The following is a 25000-nucleotide window of genomic DNA, read 5'->3' on the forward strand; positions in this document are numbered from 1 at the left end:
AATAATAATAATAATAATAATAATAATAATATAACGATAGTAGTAGTAGTAGTGGTAGTTCTGTGTAACGATGGTAACAATAATGATGATGATGATGATAATAATAATAATAAGGAAACACACGAATGTCTATATGAATTTCCCCAAAACAGACTTTATTAATCTTCCCCAACACACACACACACACACACACACACACACACACACACACACACCAGCCCCAGCATGTATTCAATATGGACGGTGGGTGTTAACGTCGAAGTGGTGACATGTAAAGGTGTGTGGCACGTAGGAGTAATGCGTGGCCTCAGCAAAAATAATAAAATATAATAATAATAATAATAGGAATAATAATAATAATGATAATAATAATAATAGGAATAATAATAATAATAATAATAATAGTAAATAATAATAATAATAATAAATGTACAGGACGCACGCTGGTTGAAGGATTTATATAATTACTGAAAGAAAGATATGCAAAGATGAAATGAAAGACTGAATGATTTATAACTAGAGAGAAACCAGGGGGAGAGTTGGAGAGGCACAAGAGGAGGAATGATGATGATGATGATTTACTACTACTACTACCACTACTACTACTACTAATGATAATAAGAGTACTACTATGATGATGATGATGATGATGAAAAAGAAAGGAGATGTAGACGGGAACAGGATGTGAAGAAGACGGAGGAGGAGGAGCAGGAGGAGGAGGAGGAGAAGCCAATTCCAAAGCTCCGTTACACACACCGGAAATAAGAAGTGGCCTTGTGTGTGTGTGTGTGTGTGTGTGTGTGTGTGTGTGTGTGTGTGTGTGTGTGTGTGTGTATGTGTGTGTGTGATGTGATGTGATGTGATGTGATGTTCAAGACGATAACACCTCATTTCCTTTTCATTCCACCTGCCACCTGCCTGATTTAATTACACCTGTGCGAATAAAATGGCGGACACACCGACATTCAGAAGTGCTTTTTTTTTTTTTAAGATAGAAAAATGATATATAAATTTTAAAGGACTGGAAAAACTAGACAGAAAGTGGAATTAGGAAACGTGAAATAATTTTAAGTCATCTGATAATTTTCTTGTCCCTGTGTATGTATGTATGTATGTATGTATGTATGTTTATAGATGTATATATGTATGTAGTCTCTATGTATATGTATTTATGTATGTAGGATCTATGTATGTGTGTTTTAGGCTGTGTGTGTGTATGTATGTATGCTCTGTGTATGTATGTATATGTGTATGTATTTAGGTGTGTTTGTATATATGTAGGTATGTATGTAAGTAATGTCTGTGTCTGTATGAGAGTATGTATGTATGTACTTGGGTGTGTATGTATGTATGGAATAGCCTATCGTTAACCTTTGGAGGTGTAGGGGGCCGGGGCTAGGCTGGAGTATACCCTAATATATAAGGGTATAACAGGTATACTTTGAAGGACAGCATATTCTTACCATTATATCAGTATACCCTTATGTCAGGTGAGGATTTAGTATATTTTAGTATATTTGTGGTAGATAGATAGATAGGTAGATAGATAGATGGGTGGATGAGTAGATGGATGGATGTATAGATAGATAGATAGATGGATATATAGACAGGTAGATAGATGGATTGACAGATAGATATGTGGATAGACAGGTGGTGGATAGATAGATGGATGGATGGATGGGTGATAGACATTGATGGATAGATGAATGGATGGATGGATAGATGTATGGGTGTATAGATGGGTGGGTGGATGGATGGGTGGATAGATAAGCAGAGAGAGAGAGGAGTAGAAGTCAAAGGTCAGAAGGAGGAGGAGGAGGGGAAGGAGGAGGAAGACAGGGAGGAGGGGAAGGAGGACGAAGACAGGGAGGAGGGGAAGGAGGAGGAAGACAGGGAGGAGGGGAAGGAGGAGGAAGACAGGGAGGAGGGGAAGGAAGAGGAAGACAGGGAGGAGGGGAAGAGGAAGAAGACAGGGAGGAGGGGAAGGAGGAGGAAGACAGGGAGGAGGGGAAGGAGGACGAAGACAAGGAGGAGGGGAAGGAGGAAGTGTCATTTAAGAGGAAAGACACAAGGACACAAAGAAGAAGGAGGAAGAGTGGAAAGTAACGTTTAAAGAAGAAGAAAAGATTGGAGGAAGATGAGGAACAGAGGAAAGAGAAAATAATAATAATGAGGCAAAACATGGAGGAGGAGGAGGAGGAGGAAGAGGGAGAGGAGGAGGATGTGAGAGATAAGGAATGAGGGAGTGATGATAGGGATGGTGCTGGTTATGAGGAGGAGGAAGAGGAGAATGACAGTGAAGAAGGATATAAAGTACAAGATGAAGAACAAGGATGTGGAGGAGAGGGAAGTGAAGGAATGATAATAGTGATGATGATGATGAGGAGGAGGAGGAGGAGGAGACGGGAGAAGAGTGAGAGAAGAGACTGCAGGAAAAAAGAGAACCAAGAGAGAGAGAGAGAGAGAGAGAGATACATAGACCACACAGACACCAAGATCCGGCTTTAAAAATTCTAATAATAAATACTTTCTTATAACAGAATCTTAAGAACAGGATATCAAAGCAGAAGGCTCTCCCCCACCCTCCACCCCCTCCGGCAAACAACCTTAAAGGAAAATAATTGGGAGAGTCACTTAAGTGTATAATCTTAATACTCAGATCATTATTTATTTTATGTATCTATCTGTCTATCTATCTATCTGTCTAATACCTAACCCCGTCCTTACGTGGTAAAGAAATACCAGCTGATGATGATTACGATTATTATTATTATTATTATTACTACTATTTTATTTATTCATTTTTTTATTGCAGGAAAGACAAGGACAGTGTTGAAAGTCCCCTTGTCACTTTTTCTGTCTCAAAAAACATTAAGTCGCAAGAGAACAGTTGTCAAGAGCTTTTTTTTTTTTTTTTTTTTTTTTTTTTTAGGAAGGTGAATGTAGAGACTTCCGGTGTCTCTTGTCCTGCCTGCATATCGGACTTCTATCTATCTGTTTGTCTGTCTGTCTATCTGTATATCTATCCATCTCTGTCTCTATCGGTGTCTATATTTCTGTCTGTCTGTCTGTCTGTGTATCTGCCTGTCTATCCATCCATCTGTCTGTCTGTCTATCTATCTATCTATATCTGTCTATCAATCTGCCCATCCATCCATCTATCTATCTATCAATCTATCCATCCATCCATCTGTCCATCCATCCAGCCATCCATCCATCCATCAATCAATCTATCTATCTATCTATCTGTCCATCCATCTATCTGTCTATCTATCTATCTACCTTAAGGTGGAAATAGATCTTACGTCCGTTCGTGAATCCGGATCCCAGATTAAAATACCAGACGGAAATTATATGGGAACGCTAGAAGACAGATCGAAGGAAACGGCAAAATCAAAAATACTAATACTAATACATTCTGAGCTTGTATTTTTATCTGTGTATGCATGTTTATAAATTGTATATACCTTTTTTTTTATAATTTTGGGAGTTTGAGAGAGAGAGAGAGAGAAAGAGAGAGAGAGAGTTTCCGTGTTACTCCACTCAAAAACCAGTCTTACCCCACGCACTGAAGGCTGAGTCCCCTCCCCTCTCCTCCCCTCCCCTCTCCTCCCCTCCACTCCCCTCCCCTCCACTCCCCTCTCCCCTCCCCTCCCCACGCCTCCTTTAAGTTTCTCTCTCTACTTCCTACTCACCTCTCTCTCTCTCTCTCTCTCTCTCTCTCTCTCTCTCTCTCTCTCTCTCTCTCTCTCTCTCGTACGACCGCACCTAGAATATGTTGTGCAATTCTGGTCACAAACCCTAAGGAAGACTTTAACAAGATTTAACATACTTCACGCACCTGCTACCTGACATCACCCCATCCATCATACACATAGGGAGACAAGAGGGGGTATAGTCTATCTCTCTATCTATCTATTGCCAGACGCCTTAATCCCGTAAGGGGTGGCCACAAACAAATCGCCTCCAAGTCGCCCTGTCCCCCGCCATTTCACTTCATGAGGGGTACAGCCACGGGACCTATTTTTGTTAAAGATTAAATAAATGTGTAAAAAGCTGATTAGGTTTTGACAGTCCTCCATACATCTGGTTTCATTATCAGGATGCATTTATTTTATTTACTTATTTATCGTAGTTCAGTTTTTTATTTATGTATTTTTCATGTTTTTTTTTTTTTTTTTTTTTTTTAACTCGACGAGGAAGCGTTGGTGGAAACTTAACCTGCAGCTTTTCCACCAAAATACATTGTGTAATTTCTTCCTATTCAAGAGCTGCATTTCTAATCGTATGTCATTCTAACTTGGCCCAAATTTTCGTCCTTTTGCAGCTCAGTTCATATACCTAAAGTGGCAGAAAATGACAATCCTACGACCCTACAGCATTAACATAACACTGCTTCGTGACTAGCAATGTATTTTAGTGTTAATTTCCTGTTACAATCTCTCTCTCTCTCTCTCTCTCTCTCTCTCTCTCTCTCTCTCTCTCTCTCTCTCTCTCTCTCTCTCTCTCTCTCTCTCTCGTAGTTATACTTAGACAGGTGAGTACAGTAGGTAGTTAAGGGGGAAGGGAGGTAGAGAAGCAAATAGATGGATGGGTTGATAGACTAGATAGATGGGTAGGTAGATAGACAGATAGATAGATTTAACTGGTAATTCATTCTTAGATATATAGTTACCTCCGCCAAGGAGGTTATGTTTTCACTCCTGTCCGTTTAGTTTTTTTGTTGGTTGGTTTGTGAGCAAGATTACACAAAAACTACAGGACGGATTTCCACGAAACTTGGTATTAGAATGGGCCTTGGCCCAGAATACACTCCATTAAATTTTGGTGCGGATCCGGATAAGGGTGCGGATCCAGGATTTTTTTTTTTTTTTTTTTTTTTTTTTTTTTTTCACTTTAACTTTGCGAGATGGGGCGTTGGCGGAGGTATGCTGTCTACTGAGTGCCATTCTAGTTACACATTAGTTTATATTTCTTCAGTTAATACCAGATGTAAAAGCCGTGGCGCCGTTACAGTGTGGACATTTATGAGGACAGTGATTTATGTGAGGGTGTTGCCTCTCTGAAGGTGCCCTAGGTAGGCAGGTAGGCAAAGACAGAAGGATGGACAGGGAGGCAGGTAGGCAAGGAACTAGGCAGCTAGACAAGGAGATAGGCAGGTAGATAAGGAGAAAGGCAGGTATTGACAGGTAGACAAGCTGGCAGGCAGGGAGATAGGCAGCTAGACAAGGAGGGAGATAGGCAGGTAGGCAAGGAGATAGGCAGGTAGACAAGGAGAAAGGCAGGTATAGACAGGTAGACAAGGAGGCAGGCAGGGAGATAGGCAGGTAGACAAGGAGAAAGGCAGGTATAGACAGGTAGAGAGGCAGGCACAGCACCCCACCTCCTCCCCCCCATGCTGCCTCCCAATGCGGCATCAGGGTTAACTCTTATATATAATTCTCTCTCTCTTTCTCTCTCTCTCTCTCTCTCATATCAGACACCCTCCTCTTTATCCATCTAACCGGACACTCTCTTCTGTCTATTTGTCTGTCAGTCTATCTATTTATATGTATCTATCTATCTGTCTCATTCTACTTCAGGCCATCTCATTCTACTTTCAGGCTACGTCATTCTACTTTCAGGCTACGTCATTCTACTTTCAGGCTACATCATTCTACTTCAGGCTACTTCATTCTACTTCAGGCTGTCACATTCTACTTTCAGGCTACTTCATTCTACTTCAGGCCATCTCATTCTACTTTCAGGCTACGTCATTCTACTTTCATGCTACATCATTCTACTTCAGGCCATCTCATTCTACTTTCAGGCTACGTCATTCTACTTTCAGGCCACGTCATTCTACTTCAGGCTACGTCATTCTACTTCAGGCTACGTCATTCTACTTCAGGCTCTCTCATTCTGCTTTCAGGTTGTCATTCTACTTTCAGGCTACTTCATTCTACTTTCAGGCTACTTCATTCTACTTTCAGGCTACTTCATTCTACTTTCAGGCTACTTCATTCTACTTTCAGGCTACATCATTCTACTTTCAGGCTACGTCATTCTACTTTCAGGCTACGTCATTCTACTTTCAGGCTACATCATTCTACTTTCAGGCTACGTCATTCTACTTTCAGGCTACATCATTCTACTTTCAGGCTACTTCATTCTACTTTCAGGCTACTTCATTCTACTTTCAGGCTACTTCAGTCTACTTTCAGGCTACTTCATTCTACTTTCAGGCTACATCATTCTACTTTCAGGCTACGTCATTCTACTTCAGGCTGTCTCATTCTACTTCAGGCCATCTCATTCTACTCTCAGGCCCTCATTCTACATTCTACTTTCTACCTTCAGGCTGTTTCAGTAAAGCTAAGAATCGCCTCTCGTACTGAAGGGATTACTGACGGCCAAAAGTAAGTCTCCAGTTAAATAAATAAAAAATAAGATTAAATATAAGCAAAATTAAATAAAGAAATAAAGCGTAGTAAAAATCACCTTTAGTTAACATTAATAAAAATAAGATGTAATAATGTCATTTAATTAAAGTTTATATATATATATATATTTATTTATTTATTTATTTTTGACCATGGAAAGGTTAAATAGAGATGATATTGGTCAGCATCATGTGTGGGGAATGCGCGCTTGACTCTCCCTTCTCCCCTTCCCTTGACAGGCGGGCATGCAACTCTCTCTCTAACTGTCTATCTCTCTGTCTGTGTATATATATTTATCTATCGATCTGTGTCTTTCTATCTGTCTGTTTATATGTGCATCTTGCCTATATACCCTTCTGTGTATATCTGTTTATCTGTCAGAATATCTATTTGTCTATCTGTCTATCTATCTATCTATATCAGGTCATTTTATATATGTCTGTCTGTCTCTGTGTGTCAGTATGTCTGTCTGTCTATTCACCATTCCCTTCTATCCATCTTTGTCTATCTATCTATCTATATCTATCCATCTATCTATCTAATGCATCTGAATATTCGTATCATATAATTTATCTCAGTCTATTTATATATCAAATATATCCGTATGCCTATCAGTAATTTATCTATCTATTTATATATATCTATCTATCTCCAGGAGTCCATTACCTCTCTCTCTCTCTCTCTCTCTCTCTCTCTCTCTCTCTCTCTCTCTCTCCACCACTCCCTCCACCTCGTCACCACCCTCTCCACCATCCTCCCTTCTTCACTTCACTTCCACCTCCCTTTCTCATCATTCTTTCCATGTTTCCATCCACATTCCACCTCACTCCACTCCTCTCTCCACATTACCCTCGTCATCATCTCGATCACTTCACACTCCACCACCCTTTCCTCCTCTCCACGTCTTCACCTCACCACCCTCTTCACCTCTCCCTCACTTTCCCATCGTCTCCCTTCCGCCCCTATCACCACCACTCTCTCCATCATTTCTCCACGACCCTCTCTCCCCCTCCACATCCTTCCACCTCTCTCCACAACCATCCCATCTTCTCCACTTCCTTCTTCCACACACACCACTCTCCATCACTCCACCACCACCATCACGCCCTTCCGCACCACTTCCCTTCCATCTCCACCATTCCACACTCCACCTCCACCAGTACACCTCTCCACACCACCACCTCTCACCACCACCACCACTCCACCACTTTCTCCACCACTTACTCCACCACTTTCACTACCACTCTCCACCACTTTCTCCACCACTCTCCTCCACTTTCTCCACCACACTCCACCACCTCTCGTGCCAATGACAGACTGGTTCATCAGAGAGTGTCAGTCCTCGGGAGAGAGAGATGGACGGCGAACAGACGCACACGTGTACATATTTCACACACACACGTACACACATCTACTCACATTTTACACGTTCGTTTATACATACACACGCACACAGTCACACACCATTTTACACGTTCACATATATACACATGCTTACACACACATACATATTACACGTTCACATATATATCCACACACGCACACAGTCACACATCGTTTTACCCGTTCACATATATACACATGTACACACAGTCACACATCATTTTACAAGATTCACACACGTACAGTACCTACATATATACACATGTGCATTCTCCCGTACATACATAGATACGTACATACATAGTGACATGCCTCTGCTCGTACATACATACATTACACACATTACCTACCAATCTACATACATTCATTCATACATACATACATGCTGTACATACACTGACGCACGAATACTCACACGTGTAGGCCTATCTTTTACACACACACACACACACACACACACACACACACACACACACACACACACACACACACACACACGAAACAATGTAGAGAGGAGTGTTTTATGTGTTAGCGTGTTTATACCTGACAACCGCCACAGCTACCACAATCACCACAGCTACCACAGTCACCACAGCTACGACAATCATCACAGCTACCACAATCACCACAGCTACCACAATCACCACAGCTACCAGTCACTACAACTACCACAATCACCACAGCTACCACAATTCTCACTTCCATGGTTAGTACCACAACTACCACAATTATTACTTTTTAATCGCCGTTACTACCACTACCACAGCACCACAATCACCACAACTACCATCAGCTACCACAGCCAACAACTACCACATCCAATTCAATTACCATCACAGCTACCACAGTCACCACAACTACCACAATCACCACAACAACTATCACCTACCACAATCACCACAACCACAATTTCACAACTACCACAATTACTACCACTTAATTACCACAGCTACTAGTCACCATAACTACTATAATTACCACAACTACCACAATTCTATCTCTTTACCGCCTCATTCACCAAAATCACCACAGCTACCACAATCACAAGAGCTATCCCCCCTACCAAACTACCACAATTATCACTCCCAACACCACAATTACTAGCTCTGTTCGTCTACTGCAACCACCACAATTACCAAAACTACCACATCTGTCACGACCACTATAACTACCACCACCACCACAGTCACCACAACCACTATAACTACCACCACCACCACAGTCACCACAACCACCATACGTAAGCGGTGGGACATTTGCAAGCACACGCCACATCTATCTATCTATCTATAGCCCGACGCCCTAATCCCGCAAAGGGTGGCCGCAGACAAAACGCCTCCAAGTCGCTCTGTCACCCACCATTTGACTACCCTCCCCCCAGCTCGCTCCCCCCTCCCTCATATACCTCTCATACTGCATACAAAGCCCATCCCGCCCGCTCACCTGATCACCTCTGTATTTTTATGCATTATCTTGTATTTTAATGTATTGTCTTCTATTTTAATGTATTTTTATGTATTTTTTGTATTATATTTTTCTGTCTCCGTTTTCGGCTCATGTATCCATTTGTGTGTGTGTGTGTGTGTGTGTGTGTATTTTCTCGAGGGAGTTTGTGTGTGTGTATTTTTTGTCTTCGATGTTGTATTCTCTCTCTCTCTCTCTCTCTCTCTCTCTCTCTCTCTCTCTCTCTCTCTCTCTCTCTCTCCATTCCTTCCTTTCCCCTCCTTGTCCCTCCACCTCCACCATTTTTCTTCTCTGTTGCAGACTATTAAAATAATCTCTGAATAAATAAATAAATAAATAAATAAATCGGTAAATAAGTAAATAAAACCTAAATTACTGGTCTGAAAATTTTAAAAAAAAATCGAAGGAAATGATATTCACAAAAATAATTAACTTCTACGTAGCCTTATTATGGTGGACATTAAGATCTTTTATATATATGGAAAATTTATTGATCTTTTATAAATATGGGTCTTTGTCTCATGCTAATTTGGTCCGTCTTAAGTATATTTAATTCACTGGTTCAGGTGTTGACAGGCAGGTGAGGCAGGGTAAGGTAGAGGGTGTAGGTAGGTCAGGTAGGGGGTGTAGGTAGGTGGGCAGGGTAGGGGTGGAGGCAGGGTAAGGCAGGTGGTGTAGGTAGGTGAGGTAGGGGTGTAAGTAGGTGAGGCAGGGTAGGGGTGTAGGCAGGTGAGGCAGGGGGTGTAGGCAAGTGAGGCAGGGTAGGGGGTGTAGGCAGGTGAGGCAGGGTAGGGGATGTAGGTTGGTGTTATTAGGCAGAATAAGGTGGGTGGGGGTGTAGGCAGCTGAGGTGAGGCAGGGTAGGGGTATAGGTAGGTGAGGTGAGGCAGGATAAGGCTGGGCAGTGGGTGTAGGAAGGTGAGGGGAGACAATGAGGCAGAGTAAGGTGTGTATGTATGAGGTGAGGCAGGGCATGAGGTGTAGGCAGGTGAGGCAGGGCAGGGTATTTACCAGACTGGGTTGGGTGGAACAGGATGAGGCAAGGCGAGATAGGCAGGTGGTTTGAGCACAGGAGAGGCGGAGGGAGGAAGGAGGGATGTGAAATGGGGTAAGGCAGGGGAGAAGAAGGCGTGGAAGGGGAGGGCAGCGAAAGCTAAGGCAGGGCAGGGCAAGGCAGGAAGGGCAGGGAAAGACAGGCGAGGCAGGGAAGGGCAGAGGGATGAGGAAGGGTAAGACTGAACAAGGAAAGGAAGGGCAAGGAAGTAAGAAAGGGCAGGGCAGGGCAGGGCAGAACAGGGTAGGGTAGGAGGTGTAGGGCAAGGCAGATGATGCAGGGTTGGGTAGGGCAGAGGAATGTAGGGCAAGGTGAGACGAGGGAAGGGAAAATCAGGGTAGGGCAGGGTAAGGGTAGGGTAGGGCAAGGAAAGAAAGAAAGAGAGAGAGAAGGGAAAGGCAAGAAGAGGCAAGGCAAGACAGGATGTAGGCAGACGGGGAAGGTGGGGTGAGGCAGGGTAAGGCAGAGAGAGGGGGAGGGGGGCTTTCCCACTGCCTAACCTTGACCTAGTAAGTGGGAAGGTCAGGGGAGGGGAATGTGTGTGTGTGTGTGTGTGTGTGTGTGTGTGAGAGAGAGAGAGAGAGATTGTGGTGAAGAAATAAGTGAGCATGTTAGTGTGTGTGTGTGTGTGTGTGTGTGTGTGTGTGTGTGAGAGAGAGAGAGAGAGCGAGAGGTTGTGGGTGTGGGTTTAGGTGTGGGTGAAGGAGTAAGTGAGCATGTTAGTGATTGTGTGTGTGTGTGTGTGTGTGTGTGTGTGTGTGTGTGTGTGTGTGTGTGTGTGTGTGTGTAGGAGAGGAAGCCACACACACATGAGCGCTCTACTCCAGACAGGGGCGAATAAAACCCCTGTGTAAAGTCAACCAACAGCTACTCGGGGGTACTAATGGCACGGAGTCGGCTTAGCACACCCAATCTATAACCTCTCCTATATAGTGCACGCAGTCTAACCTCTCCTGTTCTTTAAATTTCCTAAAACTAAATCATAATTGTGTGTGAAAAGCGAGACTAATGATATCGACGTGATGAGATTGAGGTGTTAAAGGTGGTAGAAGGTGACTGGTTTATTATCGCACCTTGCCCTACCCAACACAGGTGCGTCTCCCCCCTCCCTTTATCTCTCCCTCCCCTCCCTGCCTCACCTCCCCCCTCCCCAGTTCTCCCTAACCTGCCTCACCTTTCTCCTTCCCCTCCCTGCCTCCCATTAGGTTCCTCTCTCCCTCCCCTCTCCCTTCCCTTCCTTCGCTTTCCATGACCCTTCTCCCTTTCCTCCCTGTCCCTCTCATCTCTCTCACTTCCCCTTTCTGCCTTCTTCCCCGGTCCTTTCCCCTCCCCTCCCCTCCCCTCCCCTCTCACTTTAACTCCCCACGCCTCCTTGTCCCTCTCTCCCATCCCTCCTTATCCCCTCTCCCCTCCCCTCCTTACCTTCCATTTCCTCCTTCCCTCTCTCCCTCCCTGCCTTTCCTCTCCCCCTCCCTGCCTTTCCTCTCCCCCTCCCTGCTTTTCCTTTCCCCCTCCCTGCCTTTCCTCTCCCCCTCTCTGCCTTTCCTTTCCCCCTCCCTCCCTCATCTCTCCAGTGCAAAGGGAGTATTATCAAAGGGGGGGGAGGAGGGGAGGACAGATACAAGGAACACCTCACCCTTTCCCTGTCCCTCCCTCCCTCCCTCCCTCCCTCCCTTTCTACAATGCCACTTCCCCTCCCCTTTCACCATCCTTCCTACTTCCCTCCCTCCCTGCCACTTTTATTGCTCTTTCTTCCTCCTCCGTTCTCCCTCTCCACCACTTTAATCTCCCTCCCTCTCCACCACCTCATTCTCCCTCCCTCTCCACCAACCTCCCTCTCTCCCTCCCTCTCCACCAGCCTCAGTCTCTCCCTCCCTCTCCATCAGCCTCAGTCTCTCCCTCCCTCTCCACCACCTCCCTTTCTCCCTTCCTCTCCACCACCTCTCTCTCTCTCTCTCTCTCTCTCTCTCTCTCTCTCTCTCTCTCACGTGACCGGCTCGTGGCGCAGTGTCCTTGGTTACTAGTCTGTCATAGATAATTGACGTAGTGTAATATGCCTTTTCAGTACGAGGATATTTTATTGTCGCTACGATCAGATTATTTGGAGCTGGCAATAGATAGATAGATAAGGTGGGTGGATAGATAGGCTGCTAGGCACAGATAGATAAACACCTAATTAGATTGATTGATAGATAGTCATACGTATAGATAGACAGACAGACATATAAGTAGATAGATTGGTAGTCACAAATAGATAAGTAGATAGACAGTGTAGTATATGTGTATAGTGTATAGCATAGTGTATAGTGTAGTGTGTGTAGAAGAGAATTTCCCTTCCCCCCTTCCTATGAAATTTCCCTGACTTTTTCTACGCTGTATGGTGGTCCTTCTCACTATTTCCTGCCGGGTTTGGTTGGAGGGTTTGGTGGGTGGGGGGGAGCCTTCCTGCTTGTCTATCCTTGTCTTTAACTGGTAGGATAGTTTTGTTTGTTATAAGATTCCCTAAACCAAACAGCCACGAAAGGACCAGTGTGTGTGTGTGTGTGTGTGTGTGTGTGTGTGTGTGTGTGTGTGTGTGTGTGTGTGTGTGTGTGTGTGTGTGTGTTGAGGGGGAGAGGGAGACCGAGGATGTGAATATGTAATGAAAGAAAACCTGAAAAAAATAAAAAGGAAAAAAAGGCGAAAAGAGGGATGAAGGAAGAAGTAAAGTAAATAAATAAATAAAGGAAAGGAAGGAAATAATGAAAAGAGGGAGAAGGAGAGAGAGGATTGACAGGAAAGATGGAGGAAGGGAAGGAAAGAAGGAAGGAAGCGAGTGACTTAAAACAGACGAAAAAGGAAGGAAGGAGAGAAGAAAAGAAGAATCAGAAGGAAGGAAGGAGAGAAGAAAGGAAGAATGAGAAGGAAAGGAGGAAGGATGGATATGAAAAAGATGGAGTGAAGGAAGGATGGATGGAGAGTGAGCGAATAATTAGTAGTAAACATTTAGTGACGCAACATCCAAGGTTATTGCCACGAGAGAGAGAGAGAGAGAGGACGGGAAGGCAGGTTAATGAAAGCAGTAGATGAAGGAAGGGAAGAGTAGGGAGAGGAAAAGGAGAAAGGGAAGAGTGAAGGAAAGGAAAGAAAGGAGAGAAACAAGGAAAGGAAAGGAAAGGAAGGAGGGAAGAAGGAAAAAATGGAAGGAGAGGGGGGAGCGAAAAGAATGTAAAGGAAAGGAGAGGAAGGAAGGAGAGAAGAAAAAGAAGGAAGGAAGGAAGGAAAAGAATGTACGGAGGAGAGTTGAGAAGAGGAAGGAAGGAAGGAATATGTATGAGGAAGGAAGGAAGGAAAGAAAGAATGAATAAAAGACCAGAAAGGATGGATGAACTTCTGATGTCATTGTAGATAAGGTCATTTATCAGAGAGAGAGAGAGCGAAAGAGAGAGAGAGAGAGAGAGGCAGACAGAGACAGACAGACAGAGAGGACAGAATAAGACCGAATGGGAAAGGAAAGGAAAAGAATGAAGCAAAAGCAGATATGAAAGGAAAGAAGGAAATGAGGAAAGGAAAAAAGGGAAAAGAAAAGAAAATAATGAAGAAAAGGAAGGAGGGAAGGAAGGAAAGATTAAGAGAAAGGCAGCAAGGAAGGTATAGACAAAAAAGGACAAGAAGGAAGAAAAGAAAAAAAATGTGAAGTGAAGACAGACAGGAAAAAAATGGTGTATAAAAGAAATGGAAAAAAGAAAATTTTGTTGTACAGCTTAAGGTCATTGCCACTGAGAGAGAGAGAGAGAGAGAGAGAGAGAGAGAGAAATAAGGAAAGTAAGAGGAGGAGGAAGAGAAAATAATAAAAATAAAAAGAAGGAAATAATGAGGAGGAAGGAGGGAAGGAAAGAGGGAAGAAGGAGGGAGGGAGGAAAGAAAGAAAGGAGGGAAGGGAAGAGGGAGAAGGAAGGATGGAAGGAGGAGAAAGGGAAAAAGGAGGAGAGGGAAGGAAAAAGGAAGAAAGACGGGAGAAAAGAAAAGAAGGAAGGAAGAAGGAGCCAAGAATAAAGGAAAGAAGGAAGGAGAGAGGAAAGAAGGAACTGAAAAAGAAAAACAAGAAAGGAAGGAAAGAAGAGAAGGAAGAAGGAACTAAAAAAGCATAAAAAAAGAAGGATGGAAGAAAGAAAGGAAGAAGGAAATAAAAGAATGGATGGAAAGAAGGAAGGAAGAACTAAGAAAAGCTGAGGAGGATTCAAGACGATTTTGTGTAACAGGAAAACAAAATCGTAGCAATTTTAGGGTTACCAGATCCTTAAGTAAATTTGTTGGTGGTTTAGTCAGACAGAAGCAGACGATTTTATTCAGCTGAGGAATAATAAGGTACATTTATTTATTTATTTATTTTTATTAGGCTCGGGTATGTTATTTTGGCTAAAGGAAGACTTTTTGTTTTTGTTTTTTGCTGGTCAGTGGAATCTTAAGTTAATCTCTGTCTGTCTCTGTCTGTCTGTCTGTCTCTGTCTGTCTGTCTGTCTCTCTCTCTCTCTCTCTCTCTCTCTCTCTCTCTCTCTCTCTCTCTCTCTCTCGTATAGCACGTCCCTCGTTATTTTTCCACATTCAGGTTATATCTATCTATCTCACCCGTTCTTTATCTATCTATCTATCTGTTTACATATCTATCTATTTGTCTCTCTGTCTATGCACATTTTTCTTTCTTTCCTAGCAAGCTTACATAACACGTTCCTCATAAGTCTATCCTTCAAGACTCATAAGATCAATTTCCTTCTAAGATGACAAACTCACTCCATTAGTAAGATGTTCCCTGGCCCCTGCACAGCCCTGGCTCACCTTGTCTCTTTGTCAGGTGTCAGATAAGGCCACTGATATCGCCCCCGCTGATAACGCCCGATTTGGCTCAGGTGGAGATAAGGACGGGACAGCTAGAGACTCGTTTCTGATAAGGGTCCCTCAAGATGGGCTACCGCAGGGCTGGAAATCGAACCTCTTGTGTTTGGGTGGCTGTGTTTCATGATTTGGTGGGTGGGTGGGTGGTTGGAATGGGTGTGGGTGTTGTGAGGGTGTGTGGGTGGAATGGGTGTGTGGGTGGGGGGTGGAGGTGTGTATGTGGGGGTGCTTGGAGGGTGTGTGTGGGTGTGTGTGTGTATTTATGAATTAGGACTCGTAAAATTTAAGTTCAGTAATACAGTATAAGCTATCATACAACGGTGAAGAAATGTGGCAATGGATTATCACTAGACAGGCGCTAGTCACGAAGAAGTGCTGTGTAAAGGATAAATCGCCTTAGTTCCTTAGATTAGCTTACAGTTTGCTTAGTGGAGTTCTCTACTAATAAAAAAAATATATATATAGCTTTCTTATTTTGTGAGGTTGATTTTGGGACACACTGTATCGTAAATGGGTGGTGAGAGAGAGAGAGAGAGAGAGAGAGAGAGAGAGAGAGAGAGAGAGACTGGTGTTGGTAATATATCAGTAATCACTCTCACATTTAGTTCAGTGAATCAGAATTAATGTGGGATTTTAGCTGCCACTCTCCATTATTCTGTTCACATATTTTTTCCACTTATTTCTCTCCAGTCGTACAGGTCATACATTGTTTTTCTTTTCTCTTGTTCATTACACATGTACCGGGAGAGAGAGTTTATTGATGCAGGTTCAGGTGAGGTCAATAGGTCCTTTACGCCAACTCATAACCGTGTCAGACCCTAATTAGACAGAGAGCGTATACCTCCTCTAGCACCTGAACCAGATCGGAGCACCACCAAAATTTAATCAACTCTTCCTCGGCCCATGGCCCACATATCCACAAAATTTCATTCAAATCCATCCATAACTTTTTGAGATATCATGTAGACAGACAGACTAACTGGGGTGAATACATAGCCTCCTCCAGATCTCGTTGGTGGAGGTAATAAGATGCTACGGTATTAACCAGTAAAATTGAAGTGAAGGGCTTGAATCTTGCCTCATTAATTCGGAGCTGCGGATGTGTAAAGGGATTATTGATGGCAGCTGTACAATCGAGCAAAGAGGTAAGGGTTCCGGTGTGTTTGATGAGGATTTTAGTGAGCAGCGGTTTTCCTCAGCTGAATAAAATCGTCTGGGAGTAGCGAGAATACCAGAAAGTAGTGTCGTCTCAACCCTTCTTACAATACTTGAGCTGTGGTTTTCCTCAGCTGAATAAAATCGTCTGGGAGTAGCGAGAATACCAGAAAGTAGTGTCGTCTCAACCCTTCTTACAATACTTGAGCTGTGGTTTTCCGCAGCTGAATAAAATCGTCTGGGAGCGGCCTGAATATGAGAAAGTAGTGTCGTCTTAACCCTTCATACAAAAATTACTCGGTTATAAAATCCCTCCCAACCCCCCCAAAAAATTTAGTCTGTAGCGAGTAACCTTGTAAATAATTCTCTCAAACTTTTCCATTTTTTTTCTGAACTCCTTCGTGTGGATATCAACATAGAGATGTATTTGTTTCTATACATGCCTCTGTGTATGTGTATGTACATGTATAAACACTGTACGGATATGTGTGTGTATGAATATATGTACCGTATGTAAATGTATGTATGTGTAAATGTATGATAGAGAGAGAGATATATATATATTCTATACTTTTGTTTGGCTCAGCATAAGAATCAAGTGACCTGGAGCCTGAGGGGATGTGGCTGAGAGAGAGAGAGAGAGAGAGAGACTTCCACAGGTGAATGAGTACACAAGAGGAACTGATGTGCACGTGTAATACAGTGTTAAAGGTAGCATATGTTTCAGTGTGTGTGTGTGTGTACTGAGTAAGTGCAAGTGTGTAGGAGTAGGTGTGTATCTGCGAGTGTAAGTTTGTGTGTGTGTGTGTGTGTGTGTGTGTGTGTGTGTGTGTGTGTGTGTGTGTGTGTGTGTGTGTGTGTGTACTAAGTGCAAGTGTGTAGGAGTTGGTGTGTATCTGCTAGTGTAATTTTCTGTGTATGATTGTACGCGCGCCGTGTGTGTGTGTGTGTGTGTGTGTGTGTGTGTGTGTGTGTGTGTGTGTGTGTGTGTGTGTGTGTGTGTGTACTGAATGAGTGCAAGTGTATGGATGTAGGTGTTTATCTGTGAGTGCAAGTGTGTACGAGCGTGTCCACGCCATTGTGTGTGTGTGTAATAAACATAATAGTAATAAAACTACTACTACTACTACTACTACTACTACTACTACTACTACTACTACTACTACTACTACTACCACCACCACCACCACAACAACAACAACAACAACTACTACTACTACTACTGCATCTAATTATTATTATTATTATTAATTTATTTAGATCAAATATTCATTCTTAGATCTTTAGTGGAAAAGTTTCTAGAGAAGGGAAAGAAGTTGTATGCGGCTTTCATGGATTTGGAGAAAGCATATGACAGGGTGGATAGACAAGGATTGTGGAAAGTGTTAAGAATATATGGAGTAGATGGGAAGTTGTTGAATGCTGTGAAGAGTATGTACGATGGTGCGAAGGCTGCAGTGCGTGTGGATGGTGAACTAAGTGAATTTTTCTCTTTGAAAGTTGGTTTGAAACAGGGATGTGTCATGTCTCCATGGTTGTTCAATCTGTACATGGATGGGGTAATAAAAGAGGTACAAGGTAGGGTAGTGGATGTTGGAGTGGCCCTGGTGAGAGAGGATAGTGTTTGGAAACTCCCTGTACTGTTGTTTGCAGATGATACTATGTTGTTGAGTGAAGACTAAGGGGAGCTGCAAGGCTTGGTGGATGAGTTTGGGAGAGTGTGTAAGAAACGGAATCTGAAGGTGAATGTAGGGAAAAGTAAAGTGATGGTCTTTGAGAGAGGTGAAGTCAGTGAATGTACAGCGAGGTTGGATGGTGAGGAATTGGAAAATGTGAGTACGTTTAAGTACTTGGGTAGTGTTATGAGTAAGGATGGAGGTTTGGAGGGTGAAGTGTTTGAAAGGGTACAGCAGGGAAGAAGGTTGCTGGTTCTTTGAAAGCAGTGATAAGAAACAGGGAAGTGAGCATGGAAGTGAAAAAGTTACTACATGACAGTATTGTGATACCAACTCTAACGTACGGAAGTGAAGCTTGGACGTTGTTGGAAGGACACAAGTCAAGAGTGAGAGCAGTGGAAATGAGTTATTTAAGAGGAGCCTGTGGAGTCACATGGAGAGATAGGCTGACGAATGAGGATATAAAGGAACATTGTGGTGTTGATGTGGATGTGATAGGGAGCTTTATGAGGAACACACTGAGGTGGTTTGGCCATGTGGAGAGGATGGAAGGTGAAAGACTGACGAAGAGGGTGTATGTGAGTGAGGTGGAGGGGGGAAGAGGGAGGGGGAGGCCGAGGATGAGATGGAGGGATGGGGTGGAGAGGTATATGAGAGAGGGGGATGTGAGTTTGGAGCAGGGTAGCGAAATGGCGGGGGACAGGGAGACTTTGAGGCGATTTGTTTGTGGCCACCCCAAACGGGATTGAGGCGTCTGGCAATAGATAGATAGATAGAATTTATTATTATTATTACTATTATTTATTATCATTATTATTATTATTATTATTGTTATTATTATTATCATCATCATCATCATTATTGCCCTAGTCGTCGCAGCCAGTGGCCTATCATACTGAAGTCCTTAATCCAGTGTTGTGTTGGCTATATCAGTAGGTGTGTGTGTGTGTGTGTGTGTGTGTGTGTGTGTGTGTGTAGAGTGAGTGCAAGTCTGTGGGTGTATATGAGTTCGTGCAAATGTGTGTGTGTGTCTAGCCCGATACAGCTGTTTGGCTCGTACACCTGTTTAGTGGAGACAAGTGTTGGGCTGTTGGTGCTACCCGCTGCTGTGTGTGTGTGTGTGTAATTGATTCATACCCGCTGCTGTGTGTGTGTGTGTGTGTGTAATTGATTCATAAAGTGTGAGATCCTCCTTCGCTCGAATCGGTAGCGCTCATTGTTACCAAGATTCTGGTTCGATCCCTCCACCGGCGGACATTTAAGTGGATGAAGTATGTCTCCTCATGTGTTCTCTCTCTCTCTCTCTCTCTCTCTCTCTCTCTCTCTCTCTCTCTCTCTCTCTCTCTCTCTCTCTCTCACACACACACACACACACACACACACACACACACACACACACACACACACACAGACGTAGCGTGTATATGACCCGTATGACAGTCAAGGTTATGTAGAGTATACACACCGTGAATAGAGATGTCCAGCCGTCAGGAGTGTGCGTGCCTTTTGTTACAAAATATACATGCATACGTACATACGCATACTGTACACACGTGTCCATACATACATACATACATATATACGTATATGCATACATGCATGCATGTATAAATATATACATACATATATACATTCATATATAAAGACAGCCATACACATATAGACAGTTTGTGTGTGAGTGTGCGTGCGGGTACGTGTGTGCGTATATGTGTATGTGATCAGTGTTACAGTGATAAGCTTAGAGAGAGAGAGAGAGAGAGAGAGAGAGAGAGAGAGAGAGAGAGAGAGAGAGAACAACTTGCATCCAGCTTAGTACGTCAATGTAAAGGCATGCATCTTGCAAGTGAGGGGCTCTAATAAACATGGAGGAGAGAGAGAGAGAGAGAGAGAGAGAGTACGAGACGGACAGTGTTAGGTTTGGGAGGGAGCGAGGGGAGTCCATGAGGGGAGGGTGGGGGGGAGAAGGGGAGAAGACCACGCTAGCAACTGTTCACGCAGGCATCAGCTGATTTACCCCCCTCCCTCCTCCACCTCCTCCTTCTCTCTCCCTCTCTCTCTCGTTACATTCTTTCATGACAGTCTTCTCTGTCCTTTCTCCTTTTTCTCTCTCCTACTCATTCTTACTATTTCCTTTGTTTCATTCCTCCTCCTCCTTTTGATTTTTCATTTTACTCTTTCACTTTCTCTTTCAGGTTTCTCAGACTAGTGGCTTGAAGTATTATATATTTTATGGTTTGAAATGTAACTCCTTTTCAGTCTTTCCTATGAACTTTCCACGTCAGTTTTTCCATGCTGCACTGTGGTTCTTCTCACTTTTTCCTGCCAGTTTTAGCAAGAGGGTTTCGAGGCGGGGGGAGCCTTCTTGCTTTCCTGTCCTTATCCTTCAGCATGTAGAGTTAGATCTCGTAATCATAGTCTACTCTGTAACAAGCAGCCTCGAAAGGACAATAAGGTCTGTTGCTGTTTGCTTTCCTTTGTACTCCTGCCTGCCTTTCTCATCCTCTCTCTTGAACATCTTTCTTCTCTTCCTACAGTTTCTTTCTCACTCTTGAGTCATTTTGCTCGCTTAACATATTTTTATTTCTTGCCCCCCCCCTCTCTCTCTCTCTCTCTCTCTCTCTCTCACACACAGCCTCGCCTTATCCACACAATTTTCGCTAGAGTAGTGAAAGAACCCAAGGATGAACATAACTCCGCCATTGACCTCACTGTTTAATTAGTTGAGGTGTAAGTGCAGGTGTGGATGTGGGTGTAGGTGTGGGTGTGGGTGTGCACTGGATCTCTTTTATCCTTTCAGGCCGTGAATGTTGTTGTTGTTGTTGTTTTCGTTTTTCTTGCCTTGTATTTTAATATGGGTTTATTGTATGTGCCTTGCTGACGAAGTATTATTATTATTATTATTATTATTATTATTTTTATTATTATTATTGTTATTATTATCATCGTCATCAGTAGTAGTAGTTGTAGTAGTAGTCTCGTTTTTACCACTCGCGTTGCGAAGTAAGCAGAGTGGTAATGTTTTCAGTTGTGAAGTTGGCTGCCTGTGTGTGTGTGTGTGTGTGTGTGTGTGTGTGTGTGTGTGTGTGTTTTACATCCTGAATCTGTGTCAAATCAGAAATGGAGGGGCAAAACTATGTGCCCAGGAATAACTTTACGGCTACGCGGGTGTTGGGATCCCATTGTGAGTTTGACTTCTGGTTATTATTATTATTATTATTGTTGTTGTTGTTGTTGTTAGTAGTAGTAGTAGTAGTATTTTCATTTTCACCACCACCACCACCATCATCATCATTTTCACCACCACCACCACCATCATCATCATCATCATTATCACCACACCAGACCGGTACTTACCTGTAGGGGGGATAATATCAAACAGGTGAGGTTAGGTGTAGCCTTCATTAACCTTTTCACTACAAGGCGTCGTAAGTTTAGCGGATTCGTGTGAAGGTAACAAATAAGAACGAAAATTTTTGAAATAGGAAGGAAAATTTTTGAAATAGGAAGGAAAATTTTTGAAATAGGAACGAAAATTGTAGTAGGAACGAAAATTGAAGTAGGAACGAAACTTGTTGAAATAGGAACGAAACTTGTTGAAATAGGAACGAAACTTGTTGAAATAGGAACGAAACTTGTTGAAGTAGGAACGAAACTTGTTGAAATAGGAACGAAACTTGTTGAAATAGGAACGAAACTTGTTGAAATAGGAACGAAACTTGTTGAAGTAGGAACGAAACTTGTTGAAATAGGAACGAAACTTGTTGAAACAGAAACGATAATTGCTGAAATAGGAAGGAAGATTGTTGAGAAAGGAACGAAGATTGGTGAAATACTAACGAAAATTGCTAAAATAGGAACGAAAATTGCTGAAATGGGAACGACAATTGAAATAGGAACGATAATTGTTGAAATTGGAACGAAAATTGGTGAAATAAACGCACAATAGCGGAATAGTGAATGTTTAAAAGGATTGGATGTTGGCGTGAATGTTTAGGATGAGCCAGGCAGGTTAATTAAAGGTGATTTACGCACCTGTGGAAGGCATGATTGAAGGTGTTGATCTTAATTGGAGAGAGAGAGAGAGAGAGAGAGAGAGAGAGAGAGAGATGGTGAGGTAAAATGAAGCTGTAAGTAGAGGTTATAAACAGAGAGAGAGAGAGAGATCCAGCGTGTGTTTGTGTGTATGGAAGACAGTGTTTGTATATTAGCGTATACATGTGTGTGGAAGATAGCTAAAATGTGTATGTGTGTATGAGAGAGAGAGAGAGAGAGTCAGTTTAGTCCATATTTCCTTATGTGATGCATCCCGGTGAAGTGTTTTATCTTTACCTCCGTGTGTGTGTGTGTGTGTGTGTGTGTGTGTGTGTGTGTGTGTGTGTGTGTGTGTGTGTGTGTGTGTGTAGCTATTTCCTCCATGATAAGTTTTTGGTTGGGAGTGTGTTGTGCATGTGATATTGCTGACTGTGTGTGTGTGTGTATGTGTGTGTGTGTGTGTAAAATTAATGCTGAGTAGGTATTCGTATGTGTGTGTGTGTGTGTGTGTGTGTGTGTGTGTGTGTGTGTGTGTGTGAAATTAATGCTGAGTGAGTATTCGTGTGTGTGCATATAAGCAGCGTGGTAGGGATATAATACACACAACGAGAGAGAGAGAGAGAGAGAGAGAGAGAGAGAGAGGGGCTTTAAAGAACGTGGGAGGTGGCGTACCATATGAGGGCTAAATGAGCGAGCGAGCGAGAAAAAGTAAAGAAGATGAAAGAAAAATTGTGTGTGTGTGTGTGTGTGTGAAATGAGAGAGAGAGAGAGAGAGAGAGAGAGAGAGAGAGAGCAAGCACGTGTGAGGTGTCAGTGAGAGATCACGTGTCAAAACCAGCTGAGAGAGAGAGAGAGAGAGAGAGAGAGCGAGCTGAATCGTGGATATTTTAAAATCAGCCTATCTATCTATCTATTTGTCTCCCTTGCCTGACGCAGCATCATGTAAGAGGTCATAGAACTCGGGCTGCATTTGTCCCTACTCAGCAACGACCCTTCCCACAACATTATTATTTATTTATTTATTTTTATTTATTTTTATTTTAGGTGTCCCTCGTACTGAAGGGGTTAAGGATTTTTTTTTTTTAATGTCTGAAGTTTGAAAAGATAATATAGGAGAGAGAGAGAGGGGGGTTGCTTCTGAGAAATGAGTGAGCGAGTGGTAATGTGAATGAATACCAGTAAGCTCTCTCTCTCTCTCTCTCTCTCTCTCTCTCTCTCTCTCTCTCTCTCAAACACCCATCATCAAAAGTGAGCCAGATTTTCAGGAGAAGCCCTTACGCCAGACGATTTTCTTTTCCTTTCTTCTTTCTTCTTTTTCTTCTCCTCCGTCTTCCTCCTCTTCCCCTTCCTCTTCCAGGTTCTTCAGACTGGCAGCTTATAGACAAAGTATTATAAAATGCAACTTTTCCTTTTCAGTCTATCCTACGAAATTTCCAGGTCCTTCTCACATTTTCCTGCCAGTTTTAGCTAGAGGGTTTGGAGGCGAGGGGAGCCTTCTTGCTTTACTACCCTTATCCTTGAACATGTAGAATTAGATCCCGTTGTCCTAGTCTACTCTGTAACAAGCAGCTTCGAAAGGATCATAAGGTGTGTTGCTGTTTGCTTTCCTTTGTATTTTTCTTCCTCTCTTCGTCCACCTCGTCATCCTCATTCTTCTTCGTCTTCTTCTTTCGTCATCGTCTTTCCTCCTCCTCTTCCTTCTCCTCTTCCTCCTCCTCCTATCAAGTAATGCATCCTCCTGTCACCAAAATCGTGCCTAAGATCTGTATTATTTATCTTGAAGTCTTTATCGCTCAAATACTGTATCTTTGTCTCATCAGTAATTGCGTCTCTTATCATTACCATCTTTATTCATGTGACTAGCAGGTGGTTCAGAGAGAGAGAGAGAGAGAGAGAGAGAGGTGGGGGGGGGTTAGGAGTGCTATTTTCGTCGGTCGTCCATATGAGAGAGAGAGAGAGAGAGAGAGAGAGAATTTCTGCGGTCTTCCATGTTTCCCTCTTCATCTTCCATTTTGGTTCCTCACATCTTCTCACACCACATCCCTTCCTTCCCTCTTTCCTTCCTTCCTCTCTCCCTCCCTCCCTCCTTCCTTCCTTCCCTCCTTCCTTCCTTCCTCCCTCCCTTCCTTCCTTCCTCCCTTCCTTCCACTCTACCCTCATTATTTTCTATTTTCCAGTTAGATTCGTGTTTTTTCATTTATATTTTTACTTTTCTCATTTTCTTTCGTCCACTTAATTTCTCACGTTTTTATATGTTTCGATCGCTTGATTTTTTTTAAATTTGTATATTTTCATTTCTTTCTCGATTTTATGCTCACTTTCACGCAATTTCTCTTATGCTTTCGCTCACTTCTTTTCTTACCTTTATTTTTACTTGTGTTTCCCTTCCCTCTCTCTTTCTCTCTCTCTCTCTCTCTCTCTCTCTCTCTCTCTCTCTCTATCAGTCAGTCTATCTCCTCCTCCTCCTCTGATTTCCTACTTAACTCCTCTTCCTCTCCACACCTCCCCCTCACATCTTCCTCCTCCTCCTCCGCCCACCACTTCCTCTGTCACTTCCCCTCTTTCTTCCTCCCTCCCTCCCTCGTCTTCCTTCCTCCTTATCATCCATTATCATTCTGGATCTGGAGAGAGAGAGAGAGAGAGAGAGAGAGAGAGAGAGAGAGAGAGAGAGAGAGAATTATATCTGAGAATTAAATTTTTTTCCAAGATTAAATGCATTTACGATCTCTCTCTCCTCCTCCTCCTCCTCCTCCTCCTCCTCCTCTTAACATCAGTCGCGTGCAAATTGGTAGAGACATGAGATAAAATAGTTATATACCTAGAAGAAAATAATATATATAATTAAAGCCTCGCAGCATGGATTCAGACCTCGATGTTGATGCTTAACTTACTGGACTTCATTCATGATGTTTACAAATCTTATGATGATTCAAGAGCAGTAG

This window comes from Coenobita brevimanus, chromosome 88, assembly GCF_032717465.1.
Source record: "Coenobita brevimanus isolate Jiangsu-jjx chromosome 88, ASM3271746v2, whole genome shotgun sequence".
Classification (NCBI taxonomy): Eukaryota; Metazoa; Arthropoda; class Malacostraca; order Decapoda; family Coenobitidae; genus Coenobita; species Coenobita brevimanus.